At 43.6% G+C, this 13,355-nt stretch overlaps 1 long non-coding RNA gene across 1 annotated transcript; it reads right to left on the reverse strand.

The window, feature by feature from the left end:
• Nucleotides 1-2,849: 2,849 nt before the first annotated feature.
• LOC109324533 lies at nucleotides 2,850-6,466 on the reverse strand. The gene is made up of 3 exons (XR_002104949.1): nucleotides 6,368-6,466; nucleotides 4,427-4,650; nucleotides 2,850-3,478 (listed from the first exon to the last, which is right to left on the reverse strand). It is a non-coding gene; the product is annotated as an uncharacterized LOC109324533 (long non-coding RNA).
• Between the last annotated feature and the right edge of the window lie 6,889 nt (nucleotides 6,467-13,355).

Genomic DNA, 13,355 nt, shown 5'->3' on the forward strand with positions numbered 1-13,355 from the left:
CTGAATTTAGCTCCTAAGTCAATTCCTTGCACATAGGGAAGCCATTGTTTGTTTTCAGCTTCTGCTTGGTTTTTTTTCAAATATTCTTTCTTCATCATTATCAATTATTCACACTCCAGGAGCATTAAGAAGTCCCAAATGAAATCAGGGACCCACTGTTCTAGCCAAAGCACAGGCATGTGATGTAGTGAGAGACTGTCCCTACCCCAAACTCCTAAGTCTGAATAGACAAAAAAAGAAAGGCTGGGAAGGGAACTGACTTGTATGCTGTAGACCATGAAGCATAGCCAGTGGCACAGGGAGAGTAAGAGCCCATGCTAAGCAACAGTCCTGTGTTGGAAGCATTTACAATCTAAAAAGCTGAGACAAAGGCTGTGCCAGATTCTTCGCCATTTTGTAAGTGACAAGCTGAAGCATAAAAACAAATTAAAAAGCTTGATTTTGCCAGTTGTTCCACACAGGCAGATGATTCCTGTGCCTGGGCAGCCTTTAAAAGTCAACAGCACTCTTGTAGCCTATGCAAGGTTCTTATACCACACTCATCACCAGAGTATATGTACTTCCATGCTGAGCTGGGATGTAAAACCCCATCTCAAACATCCCAGTCCAAGGTTTTAAACCAGTATTGTTCAGTGTCTTGGCATTATGGGCCAGGTGAGTGGTTCAAGGCTGGTCCACATGCCAGATCAGATCCCACATGCCAGAACTGGGCCCACGTAGGTTTGGCTGGCACCCAGATACTAGGATCAGGCCACAGGGCCCCATGCTGCCTCTGCCCAACCTCAAACACTGTACTGGGCTTTGAAGCCCCATGCTGCCCACACCCAGCCTTGCACCACCACCACCACCCAGCCCCACATGCTGGGATCAGGCTCTGGGGCCCCATGCCATTTCTGCCTGGCCTCGTGTGCCAGGATCAGGCTCTAGGGCTCATGAAAGGGGCTTGCTCCTGTTAATTTATGAGGGGAAGAACAGCTGAACCAAGCCAGATATACTGGAATAAGCATGGGGGGAGGGGGGGCAGAGAAGGGGAGAGTCCAAGTTAAGGGGCTACAATGCTGCAGTTCCTTCCTGGGGTCTACCTGCATAATAAGGAAAATAAGGGAAGAGCTCTAGAAAGGTACAGTAATAACAGCAGTGTAGTAGGAGCAGAAGATTATTAAGCTAAAAGGACATCCCTGTGTATGGTAGAGAAACCATGCAACTGGTAGGGTAGTGCCTAGAGGATTATATGCTCAGCTCCTAAGCTGAAGCAAGCAGTCTGGCCCTGATGTCTGCACAGAGAGGAGCTTCTGAGAGGCAAATGAGACTGCAGGAGACAGACCTACAGGTACCCACAGTACACTAGACAGCTAGAAGGAGATAGCCTGGGGGTGAGTATAAAGGACTGTGGGATAGTGACCCAAAGTAGGGTTTGAGTTTAGAGGGAAGCAGTTTGCTTGTGTGTCAGTTTATGGTTAAAACCAGTGGTTTTGGTTCTGGCTGTAGGGGCAGAAAGGAGGCCATGCAGCAGGATGCCTGGGTGCTATGGCTGTGCTCTGTTTTGATCCCTGCTACTGGACAGGGATGCAGCAGAGATGAGCCTGTAACAGTGGCCAGGGCTGAGGGCCTCAGTGAGAGAAAAGGGACCAAGGCTGTAAAGGCTGAAGCTTGGACAAACAGATTAGAACTAGAAGGGCAAAACATATGGCTGGGATCAGGAAGTTCACAAAATGGTGTCTTAGTGACAGGTGAGAGGCATAGCGATGGCTATGAGGGTAGCCAGAGGTCATGAATACTACCTCTAAAGCATGATTAATATTTGGAGTCGTAGGTTGGGCCTGTGGGGACACAAGTGGTGCCTGATAAGTGCTGGCAGGGCCCAGGATAGGTCTTTAGTGAGGACCCACTAACATTTTAAGTTAGGGTTTGGGTAGCACTGGTAAGATCACTCCAGAACTCTGGGAAAGCTCTTACCATGTCCCCATGCTCTTGAAGATGGGGCAGGTGAGACTGTGACAGGGGTTCATGGAGCAACTGAAAGAGGGCAGGATTAGCTCAGCCACTAAGAAGTACCACAGCTGCCTCAGGACCCATTCTGTCACAGGGTCTTGGGTGCCAGGATCAGGCTTTGGGGCCCTGTGCTACCCTTGCCCAGCTCTGCATGTTTGGATTGGGCCTTGCTCACCTGCCCTGGCTGGATGACATGGTGCTGGGAGCCAGATCTGGCCTGGTGGCTGCAGGTGAAGCACCCCTGCTTTAAACCATGATCACTGTCCTTCCTTTTTTTGGTTGGCTTGGTTGCCTTTTGTTTTTGATCCCTCCCCCATCTCCACAGAATGATTAGGAGCTAAACTCAGTGCACACTTAAATCATGTCACCATGCCTAGATTTCCTACCTATGACTTGTCAGGGGACTCAGTATTGTCCCTTGTCTAAATGTACTTAAAAAGTGTTTCAGCAGCACAGCATAGTGAAGCTAACAGAAGCCATGCAGTTGCATCCCAATCCACCGCTTGGAAAGGTTGCCTTGATTACAAGCCATCCAATCCACATCCACTGCCTCCCATGACAGCAATACTGTTGAAGAATTCCAGATTACTTAAAACCTCCTTCAAAAACCCATGTTGGCCATCTCTAATCAAATTACACTTTCCAAGCTGTTCATTCCCCAAATCTCATAAAATGGTTTCTAATATTTTTCCCACAACTGGTGTTAAATTATAATTGCTTGCTATATCTTTTGCCCCTTTTGAATAACGGGTGTTAGATTTGCCACTTTATAGTCCTTGGGAATGTGACCTGTCATTATAAAACTTCTAAAAATATGAGTTAACACTTCACCATTTTTTCCTCCTTTTATTTCTTCTAACAGCCAGGGATGTACCCTCTCTGGACCAGATACCTGATCTGTCTTTGAGCATAAAACCTTCAGGCAATAATTTTTGTAGTCATTTACACACTAACACCTTTAGCATGCCTGGAAATAGAACACCAGATACAGTACTCACTTGTGTAAATTGGCATCACTCCATTGGTTTCAAAAGACCTAGTCCAGATTATACCAATTGAGGTATGGGCACAGAATTTCAAGAGACCTGTTCTTCATCTGCTGCCTTCCTCAGTAAACCCTAAACACCATAGGTATTAGTTCTAGTACTTCTCAGACAAACACTTACTCAATAAGGTTTGCTATTAAAATGGATTTTTTTCACTCAACTGTTTGTCTCTGAATCTGGAGGAAAGCTGAAAATACCCTGACCTTTATGCATGTAATTAGCAGCACAGTTCATTAGAGATCTTTCATGATGTACTTATCTTTCTGAACTGCGATTTCATTTTGTATGTGCAGAGCTATTGAGCATTCCCTGATTCCAAATGGAGTCAGTCAATGGCAGTTGCGGAAACTCAAAAAAATCAAGTCCTTGGCAAATGGAATTGTGAGGATTCTACAGGCAGAAACCTGTCTTCCAGGGTCCGAGACAAGAACTGCATCTGCCTATGGAAATTAACAGGCAAGAATTTTTGTTTACACCCACTGAGAACACATCCCTATGTTCTCAGAAACTCCCCAGTCCTTTTCTTTCTCAGATGGGTCACATTTTTGGAAATGCTCCAGTGTTCGAAGACTTAAGGGCACCAATATACATGCCCAATGCCTGCTCAGATGTGTTCTAGTTAGAGCAGACTCAATTAATTAGAACACTCCACCAGTCTCAGTGTCACGTGTATTCAGCGTCACTGTGCTTCAAAATGGTGGCAGAGGCGCTTTAAAATTAGTCTAATGAGATTTAGTTAAAGAGCCCCCACCGCCATTTTGAAGCATCAGCACACTAAATACCTGAGACACTGCAGGTGCTTTAACTAGGGTGGCTCCCCAAAGTCGCTCTAATTAAATTGCTCCTCCCCCTCCCCCCAAACCCCAGAACCTTAGTTTCTTAAGTCACACAATTGGAAAGTTTTCCCTAATTGTTTTCACTAAATTATTTATCTGCTTTGCTGTAGTATCTGTAGAACCACCCCTCCACCTAATTACTTCCTCTGTAACCTTGTTAATTGACATTGTAAATCTACCCTGGAATAGCTTTACAGCCTTTTTCCTAGTTAGGGATTGTCCAAGCCCTTTACGAAGCAAAAGTTGGTAGGCCTGAGCAACTCTGTTCTGCATACCTTCGCCCCCAACCCCTAGCAGACAAACCTCAGTTGGTTCCCATGCAGCCCCATTATAAGCAATGGAGTTGTACTAATGCTCTCTTACAATAGATCAGTCTCAGAGGGTGAATGCTCTATATTCAGAACTGTTGCTGAAACTCTTGCTGTAGGCTGATCCTATGACCTTTTCCTACCATCTTTAATGCGCAGTGTTATGTGATTCCTAATGGCACTTGTTTTGAAGTTGGACAGGGCAGAGGTCAAGGTCTGGAATGTCACCAGGGCCGCTGCTTACCAAGGAAAGGCAATTAGACGATTGTCTAGACAACTGGGCTTTGTGCTGTGCAATAGGCATGTAATTGACTCTCAGAGGTGATATAAACAAGGTGCTCCAGTCATCAAGGCTTCTTCCTTCAGCCACCTCCTCCCATTCATTTAAATCCATCATGCTGTCTCTGTATGCGTCTATTAAATAGTCTTTGCCTTCAGTTCCCTTTCTCTGTATTTGGCAGCACAGTGCTGCAAATCAGAGAGGAAAAAATCAACTCAGCAGGAGGTTTAAGGAGGCACCTATCTCTTGTACACTTATAACAGGATTTGGGATCCTAAATGTTCCTTGTGTTTTGGAAAAAAAGCAAAAACAAACTCCCTCGGCATCAACTTATGCTCAAGTCATTAAGGTTTTGATTAATGATTATGAGCCCTGTACATTTTTTTAAACATCTAGTAGACAAAACTTAGGTTTCCCCCAGCTTTTCCTTGCCAAAATAAAAGGCCAGGGGAAAAAAAACTCCCATCTTGTTAGCTTTCAGCACAAAATGTATTAAGCACTTGTAAGAAAAGGTAAGGGTAAGCTCACCAAAGGAGCAGCGATTGCAGCTACAGGTCCCGCTTTTACACAAGGATTCAGATGCTACATCACTGACCTGAGAGGATTTGAACCTATGCTTCCCAGAAGATTTTCCTGACCACCACTAAGAGGCGTAGTGAGGCAGTGCTTCTTTTGTTTTTCTGCTGGTACTATTCAATTTGTATTTATGTACCCACCAAAACAAATGACAGAAAAATAAAAAAGTCTCTCCTTTCAGGGTTAGGACACGCAAATGGGAGACAGGACACTGAGGTACCTGTCCTTGTTATATTGAACATCTACTTATACAGAGTGGAAGAGGATCAAACAGGAGTGATTAAGAGCACCTCTATAGTGCAGTGATTAGGTCAATTGTGTTTGTGATGGGAGATACAGATTCAACCTCTCTGGCAGAGGAGAGAATAGAACCTGGCTCTCTTCTGTCCTCATCAGTGCTCTAATCCCTGAACTATGGGTTAAAAATGGTGGGGGTTTGCCCATTCTCTTGTTTTTTGTTCCCATCTGAAACTATTAGTTAAATTGATAAACAATTTTGGGATAAACAAAACCTTAATCACTTACTGGAAAAAACTCCCCTATTTCTACTCAAGAATGCTTCCATGCAGCTAATTTTAAGTTTCCTCAAATGCCTATAATAGTTATGCCAATGCTATGTAACTGATAATGTACTAAGTTTATGAAAGAAATATGCCCAGATTGTAATGCCGAGATCTGGATTTTAGATGCCAAAAAGTTTGATGAATATTCAGATACGGAGTTTGCATTAAAAAAAGTTTAATTTGCAAAATTAACATTCAGGGCTGAATTTTAAAATGTTTCCATCTTCACAGAATCATATAGAACATGAAGGCTGGAAGAGACCTCAGGAGGTCATCTAGTCCAACCCCCTGCACAGAGCAGAACCAGCCCCAACTAGATCATCCCAGCCAAAGCTTTGTCTAGCTGGGTCTTGAAAGCCTCCAAGGATGGAGATTCCACCAGCTCTCTGGGTAACCTGTTCCAGTGTTTTACTACACTCCTAGTGAGAAAATTCTTCCTAATATCTAGCCTAAAATTCCCTTGCTGCCACGTGAGACTGTTCTTTCAGTGTCTCCACGTCTTGCTTTCAAGCAAGAATAAGTGTAAAAATAATGCATTTCTTTTCAAATGATCTCAAAAAGTTTTACAACTATTATGGACCCAGTACAGCAAAGCACTTGAACACAGGCCTAGCATCTTGTGGATTCCAACAGAATATACTTAAAAGTTTTTGCTGAATTAGGGACAAAACCATTAAAATTTACATGCCTGTAAGGCAGGGATGATCTTCCCTATCTTACAGATAAGTGGGAAAACAAGCTTGCAGAGAAACTGATTTAAATTTACTGTGTGATTGTTAGCATCTCCAAATTGAAGAGATTTTAAAGAGTCCAGAATTAACAGATTTCAGGCAGACCTGAGTTAAAGAAAATGTAAATTTTCTTCCCTTTTGCTACAGAAACCAGACCATCTGGGAAAAAGGAAAGCGCCAGGAGTGAATGTAAGTAGCTTAGAAAACCAGCTTAACTAACAATTAATTTTCTTGCCCCTTGAATCGGCACTGAGTTCCAGTCCAGGCAAGCCAGTTAAGTTATACAAATGGGCACTAACAAACTGAAGCCAACCCTTTGCTTCTGCATGCATGACAAACTTCATCTAAAGGGAAACCAAGTTTACAGAATGCAAGACTTTTCTATCTGCAAGCAGCCATGTAGGCATCTTACAGAACCCTTTTTCAAGATATGCCTTCCAAATTTGATGGCCTGTGGATGTTTCCTCCCAATTCTTAACCCCGACTTTGGAAGAACACAGTAAGTGTCTCAGGAGAACACCCCTCAGGTTTTATATTGAACTCACCGACATGTAAAGGGAGGCATCTTTTTTATCCCTGTGCAGCAGAGACACCATCAATAAAATTCACAGTTCTCTCTCACTGTCAAGTCTCACTGCTTCGATTTAAGAAGTTTCAAATAATATGGGACATAATAGAACCTTAAGCAAAGGCAAATTCCCTCTTACATCATCCAAGGGTTGACTATATCCTGGGTAAGGACACATCCGGGATACATTTTATTTACTTCCTTAAATAAGGCTCAGCGGAACAGCTGACTTGTCAGATGAATTGGTCTGAAAACTTCTTGAAAAGTATGAAATAAGTCCTGCTCTGCAAAGCCAGGTCTGCATTTACTATTTTCCAAACTTGCAAGTCACTTCCTTTCTCACTAATCACACTGAGATAGGGCAATGATGTAAAACGTGGAAATAAATTGAAGGTGTCATTCTAAACCAGTGTTTCTCAATCCGTGGTACTCTGGGGGTAAGTGAGACACAGGCAGCGAATACATGGGTGCTGCATTCTGGTCTTTGCCTGCTTGGGCTGGAAGTTCTGGCTGACACCCCTCCCACCGTGTCCGGTGTGCCAGGGCTTTCACTCCCCAGCATCAGTGTGCCAGGTGATAGGGAGGGAGGCCCTGTGCAGGCTGTTTTGCCCCAGGCTGCGGTGGAAAAAGTGGAACTCAGCTCGTGGCAGCAAAACCGGAAGCGCTACAGTGGGGCTTCCGGTTTCTCTTTTACCACATCAATCAGCAAGGGCTATGTAAGATACCAAAGGTTGAGAACCACTGTTCTAAACTATCAAATGTAAAACTCCTGTTTGTGAGATTCAGAGGCTTCTCAATGTCTAAGAAGCATGATCAGCCTACCTAGGCCAGAAACTGTGGGTGGCTTAAAACCTGATTTAGTGCTGTTCCTTCTGTGCAAAGGAGTCCTGGCCCTCAAGTCCTGCCTAGCATGGATTTAGATACTCTATTAAAAATTGGGAAAATGTGCACTTCTTGTTACAATATTCTTACTTGTCTAAAACAATGGTACTCAACCTAGACTTAGAAGAGCCCAACAAAATGATCAGACACTTGATGAGAATTTTTATAGGTAGAGAAATTAATAAAAGACAAAGGGTGAATTTTCAAAAGACTCCCCAGTTATTTTAGATGCTGAGTTCCAATGGAAAAGGTGCAGGGGCAACATGGAGTTCAGCCCAGGCTAATCTGCCCCACTAAGAAGTGTGATAAATGACTACATTGCTCCTGCTATCCATGCTTACTAGCTCATGTCTGTCTACGCTACACTACACTGCAGTCACTTGCAATGCATAACCTGACTGGATGGATGCTTAGATGTCATGGACTTAAGGGTCTGACCAGTTTAGAGCCTTTTATAAATTCCACAAGGCATGTGTCCGTTTAACTTTTTTAAATCTGGGCCCTGTTGGCTAGGAGGAGCAACACATGTAACTTTTTATCAATAACAGAAACAGACAGTCAGGTTCTGTTTAACTTTCCTCTTCCTCAAAATCAAGAGTATGGGGAAATTCAAGGCAAATTTAACAATGACACAAGAAAAACATTAACCTATCTTGCCATGAGACAAAGTGGTAATATAAAAAAAGGGGATTCAGAAGATGAGACAAGGAACACCACGGAAGGAAGCTTTTCAGTTCTAGTGGAACAGGAAGCTCTACAATTCAGTCTTAACTTTGGCTTGTTGAACTCTAGGTCACAGGAGACAAAGACAGGATTTTTTACGTTCTGTGTCTGCAAATTGCCTCCTACTGTGGGATCCTAGTCTATGGCCATGGCTCCTTGGCACTACTGCAGCAGAAACACCACGTACTACTACTAATAGACAGATGCTGTCACATATCAGCAATCTGTGGGTACGATAACCAGCTCCAGGTAACTAAAAGCTGTAGCTTTTAATATAACTTGTACTAAATGTGTGTGATGTTCCACATGTAATAAACCTCTTACACAGTTTTGTAGCACTGGTCTCCTCTGCCTCTCTTCATACCACTGGGGTATAATAGCTTCCCCCCACCCCTCAGACCATGATGTGCAGCTTCCCTTCATCTCTCTTCTGTCTGTACTCTCTTCATTTTTAAAACAAAAATTTAAAGTGGAAATCATCTTTTCTCCCTTGCCTGTGCCTTTCAGTTTTTCCTCCTCTGTTGCTGTTTAACTCATTGCTGAATTAATTTAACCCCCAAGTGCTTTGGGTGAAGAGATTTTCTGAAACAACTGAAATAATATAAGGTCTTCGGGTCTTGTGCCATTGGAAAGGCTTTAGCATAAATGAGAATCTGGCCCTTACTTTACAAATTCTGCATGGGGTTTAGTGCCAGCATGACTCAGATTCCATTCAATGATGAAGTGGCTCTTTGACTGATAAAAGTTCAATGCCTCTGAGGTAGACTGACTATCCAAGTATTCTGAACAGTGGAGAAATTATTCTTGGACTTCTTTGAAAAAGACACTCCGTCATTTTCCTCACACCTGCTTGTTACCAAAATCACCCTTTTTTCCCCCCCTAAAATGGTGTTTTATTAGAAAATAGTGAAAGCTAAGTAGATTCTAACATGGTGGCTTAGCATTTTGCTGTAAAAGGTGACTGTTGGGTGGGGGGTGGGAGAAAAACTTAGTAGAGAAATAACATATTTGTGGTCCTTATCTTCAAGGCTGCTTATGTTGTGGACTTGGGTTTACCTAAAGTTCTAGGATATGGCTACAGTCAGCTGCTCTATTTCTCTGACCCAGTGAAACGATCCAGAGAAAGGTGAACTTTTGAGGAAGCCAACCTGAGACTATGCAATTATGTCCTGCAGAATACAAGACCAGCCACTAACCCCACCAAATTCTATGCCAAGCTCAAAGTGCAGTTCTTCCCCATCAAAAGTATGTAAGAGAAAGACCCAGTGTAGTTCAGTGAAAGAGACATCAACTGGGACTCTGGAGAGTTTAATTTTATTCCCAGCACTGCAACTGATTTATTGTGCGACTTTAGGCAAATCACTTCCAGTGTTTGTTTCCCTTCTCAACCTTTGTCTGTTTTTGACTTTGTCTTATCTTGGCTTTTGGACTTTGACTTAACTCCTTGGGACAAGGACTCTCTCTTGCTGCACATATAAGTGTAGGGTGACCATATGTCCTGGTTTAGCCAGGACAGTTTCGGATTTAAGAGTCCGGGATGGCTGTTTAGAATTATAATGGACATCCCAGAAACAGGGCACAATCTGGCCAGGAGTTGGAGCAGTGTGGGGTGGGGGGCAGTGTCCCTTATGTCCCATATTTCCTTATGGTCAGCCTATATGTAAGGCACCCAGCACAACAAGACGTCAATCTCCGTTGGAGCCTTTCAACTTTTCCGTAACATCTATACATACAATATCTATGTATAGTTATATCTACACCCATTCTCCCTCTCCTGCCATTGGGCTGGGGGAGAGGGAATAGAGGCTGAGAAGGAAAGGACAAATCACATGCAACTGACGCCAGTTATTTCATTTTAAAGTATGTGGACACAGCAGTGTTTGGTGTAGAATAAGAACTTATTTTGGTCTGTGCTCTTTGGTCTGTGACCTAGCACCTCTTTCCTCATCAGCAATTTTTAAATTTCAGCTGATTTAAAAGGCTCTGCAAGAAGCAAAATGCTATTCACCTATCAGTGCCAAAAGAGAAGACCTTGTATGAGAGGCACGTCTGTCGGCTTCTGATGCTCTGAGCAAATTGACCCCCCAAGCCAGCCCTGTTCTTGCTACCTGTTTCCTTTCAAAGCAGTAAATGGGAAGTAGGGCTGAGGAGCTAAGCCAAGCTAATTTGTCTGGTTATTATTTGATTGAAAGGTGATACTTCACGTTTAAATAGTTTATCCCCTTCTTGTTAGTGGCATCATTCAATCAGGACGACTAAGCCTTCTAGTGAACGGATTGCAACTACCAAGGGAATTACTCACTCAAACCAGGAAATGTGGGGTTTGCTAGTTCAAACAGCATCTGTAGGAAGCTGGTAAACAACAGCTGAGATGATGAAAGATCAAATCAAGTCCTTGCTTTGAAGTAAAAGATATTAAAACCATGAGTGTAACAATTCTTATTATAGCTCAGCCCCCTGCCTGCCAAACTTCAAGAACACGATGTGTTTTTTCTAGCTGCATAACAAGCTATATAATAAAAATCCATAAAAATATCAACAAGGCACTTGAAAGTGACATGAAAAAGCAACCAAGGCCTATTTCTGGTGATGCTACCATTAAAGGCAATTTGTTATTTTACTTCTGGAATGAAATGAAACATTATTTTCGGCCAAGAGTGACATTTTTATTTTTGGAGACTAAGATAGGTTGTCATCTGGGTGGGCATATTACAAATACCTAGAGATAGAATTATCAGTATCATTTGTACAATGATACCATGTCAACTGGTTTACTCACAGACAGGAAGAGGGAACATATTCAAAGTGAGATACCTAAGTCACTTAGGTCTATGGCCCATTTAAAAAAGTGACTTACATTTTAAAAAGGTATTTATGCATCTGAAAAGACTTACAAAAGCACTGAGCAAGTTAGGTGCCCAGCTCTGATTTGAGCTGAATTCATGTTTCTAATGTTCAAATCCATGCTGAAAATGTGGGGTAGGGACTATTGAAAATTTGACTAAAGCTGCCTGGATCCTACCTCAAAAAGACAAAGGAAAGAGAATGGGTGAGGACTTTCTCTACATCAGGGGTCAGCAACTTTTTTGGGCAGAGTGCCAAAAACACCCACAAACTCGACTTTTAAGATGTTGGCGTGCCAGAGATGGATATGAGGAAGCCATGAGGGGCCCAATCCTTGTTGTAGGAGTGCAGCCCTAGCCCCTTCCCTGCTGTTTGCCCCAAGACATGCGTGCCAAGCAAAATGCTTTTGAATGCCATACTCTGGCACCCAAGCTGGGGGTTGCCTACCCCTGCTCTACATGCAGTCATTAACTTTTGTACTTAAGCAGTGCAAAACATACCCACTTGCACTTCACAAGCATCATTTAATTTAGTTAAACCAGAAGGCTGGAAGATGACAACCATGCTTGGTTCTTGTACGCATGGGTCCAGTGCGTAGGACACTAGGCCAGGGCTCAAAAAACTCGGTTTCTATTCTTCAGCACATGACAGATCTGATGCAAGGTTTTGAACAAGTCATTTAATTTCTTTTAGCCTTCTCTGGTGAAACTGAGGCAATGGGTATGTGCAAACATTTCCTGTACCTGATCTACAATCACATCTTACTTCAAGTAAAAAGTATTTGTATCCTCATCTGCATATAAATGCTTGGAGGGTTCCAGGACTTATGACAAGAACACCCAGTTCCAGTCACTGGTAGGGGGCTAATTAGCATGTGAATCCTTTGTGGGGGGTATCTGAAATACACTCACATCCCGAGCAGTGCTGGTTTATGGGGTAACCATAGCTTGAGATGCTGCTGACTCTGCTGGGGCCCAGCCCAATGAACTACATGATAAGTCATCAGCCTTTTGACTCTGAACTAATATCATGCACAGTGGGAGCATCTACACAAGACAGTTACTGTACAGCAGGCTAATTAGCTGTGCAGTACATGTCTCAGTGCCAACATGTGTGACCCTATTAAGCTGGAATAAACTCATTTACTTTGCAGCAGCATACATGTAGATCCTGGAGGGGCTGCCTGGGGCATGAGGGTGCTTCAATCTGGAGGCTGCCTACTAGTTAACCCCACACTGAAGCTCCCTTATGCCCTAGCCAGCCCCTCCGCAGCACCCTGGGACCCCCTGCCAGCTGGGGCTACTCTGCCTCAGCTCAACATGCTATAATTCCAGGCACATGTGCAGACACTTGTCTGACAGCGATAAGCTCCGGAGCTTATTGCTGCACATTAACAGGTATGTGCCCCCGATCCTGAACCATTTTTGTTGGCCTCAGCTGGATTGTCTCCAATTTGTCTACATCCTTTCTGCAGTGGGGGGGCCCAAAACTGGACGCAGGACTCCAGATGTGGCCTCATCAGTACAGAATAGAGGGGAATAATCACTTGCATTGATCTGCTGGCAACACTCCTAGTAATGAAGCCCAGTATACTGTTGGTATTTTTGGCAACAAGGGCACACAGTTGACTCATATCCAGATTACTGTCTACTGTAATCTCCAGGTCCTTTTCTGCAGAGCTGCTACTTAGCCAGTTGGTCCCAAGCCTGTATCAGTGCATGGGATTTTTCCATCCTAAATGTAAGACTTTGCACTTCTCCTTGTGAAACTTCATGGGCACGTCCACACACGCAAGCAAGTGCACTTGCAGCAGCTCAAATAGAAGTGGTGCAAACTTGAGCTGGGCCTTTTTGCCTCAGCGCACATGCCTGGACATGCACTTTGGTGTGGGGCAAATTGTGCCACTTGGGGCAAAATAACCCTGCCTGGCTCCTCCTGGATTGGAAGGCCAGGGATGCGGGGGGAGGGATCTGGGAAGATGGGGGAGTGGGTGGGGCTGGCAGGGT

Source organism: Crocodylus porosus, unplaced genomic scaffold, assembly GCF_001723895.1.
Source record: "Crocodylus porosus isolate Cpor-Errol unplaced genomic scaffold, CroPor_comp1, whole genome shotgun sequence".
Classification (NCBI taxonomy): Eukaryota; Metazoa; Chordata; order Crocodylia; family Crocodylidae; genus Crocodylus; species Crocodylus porosus.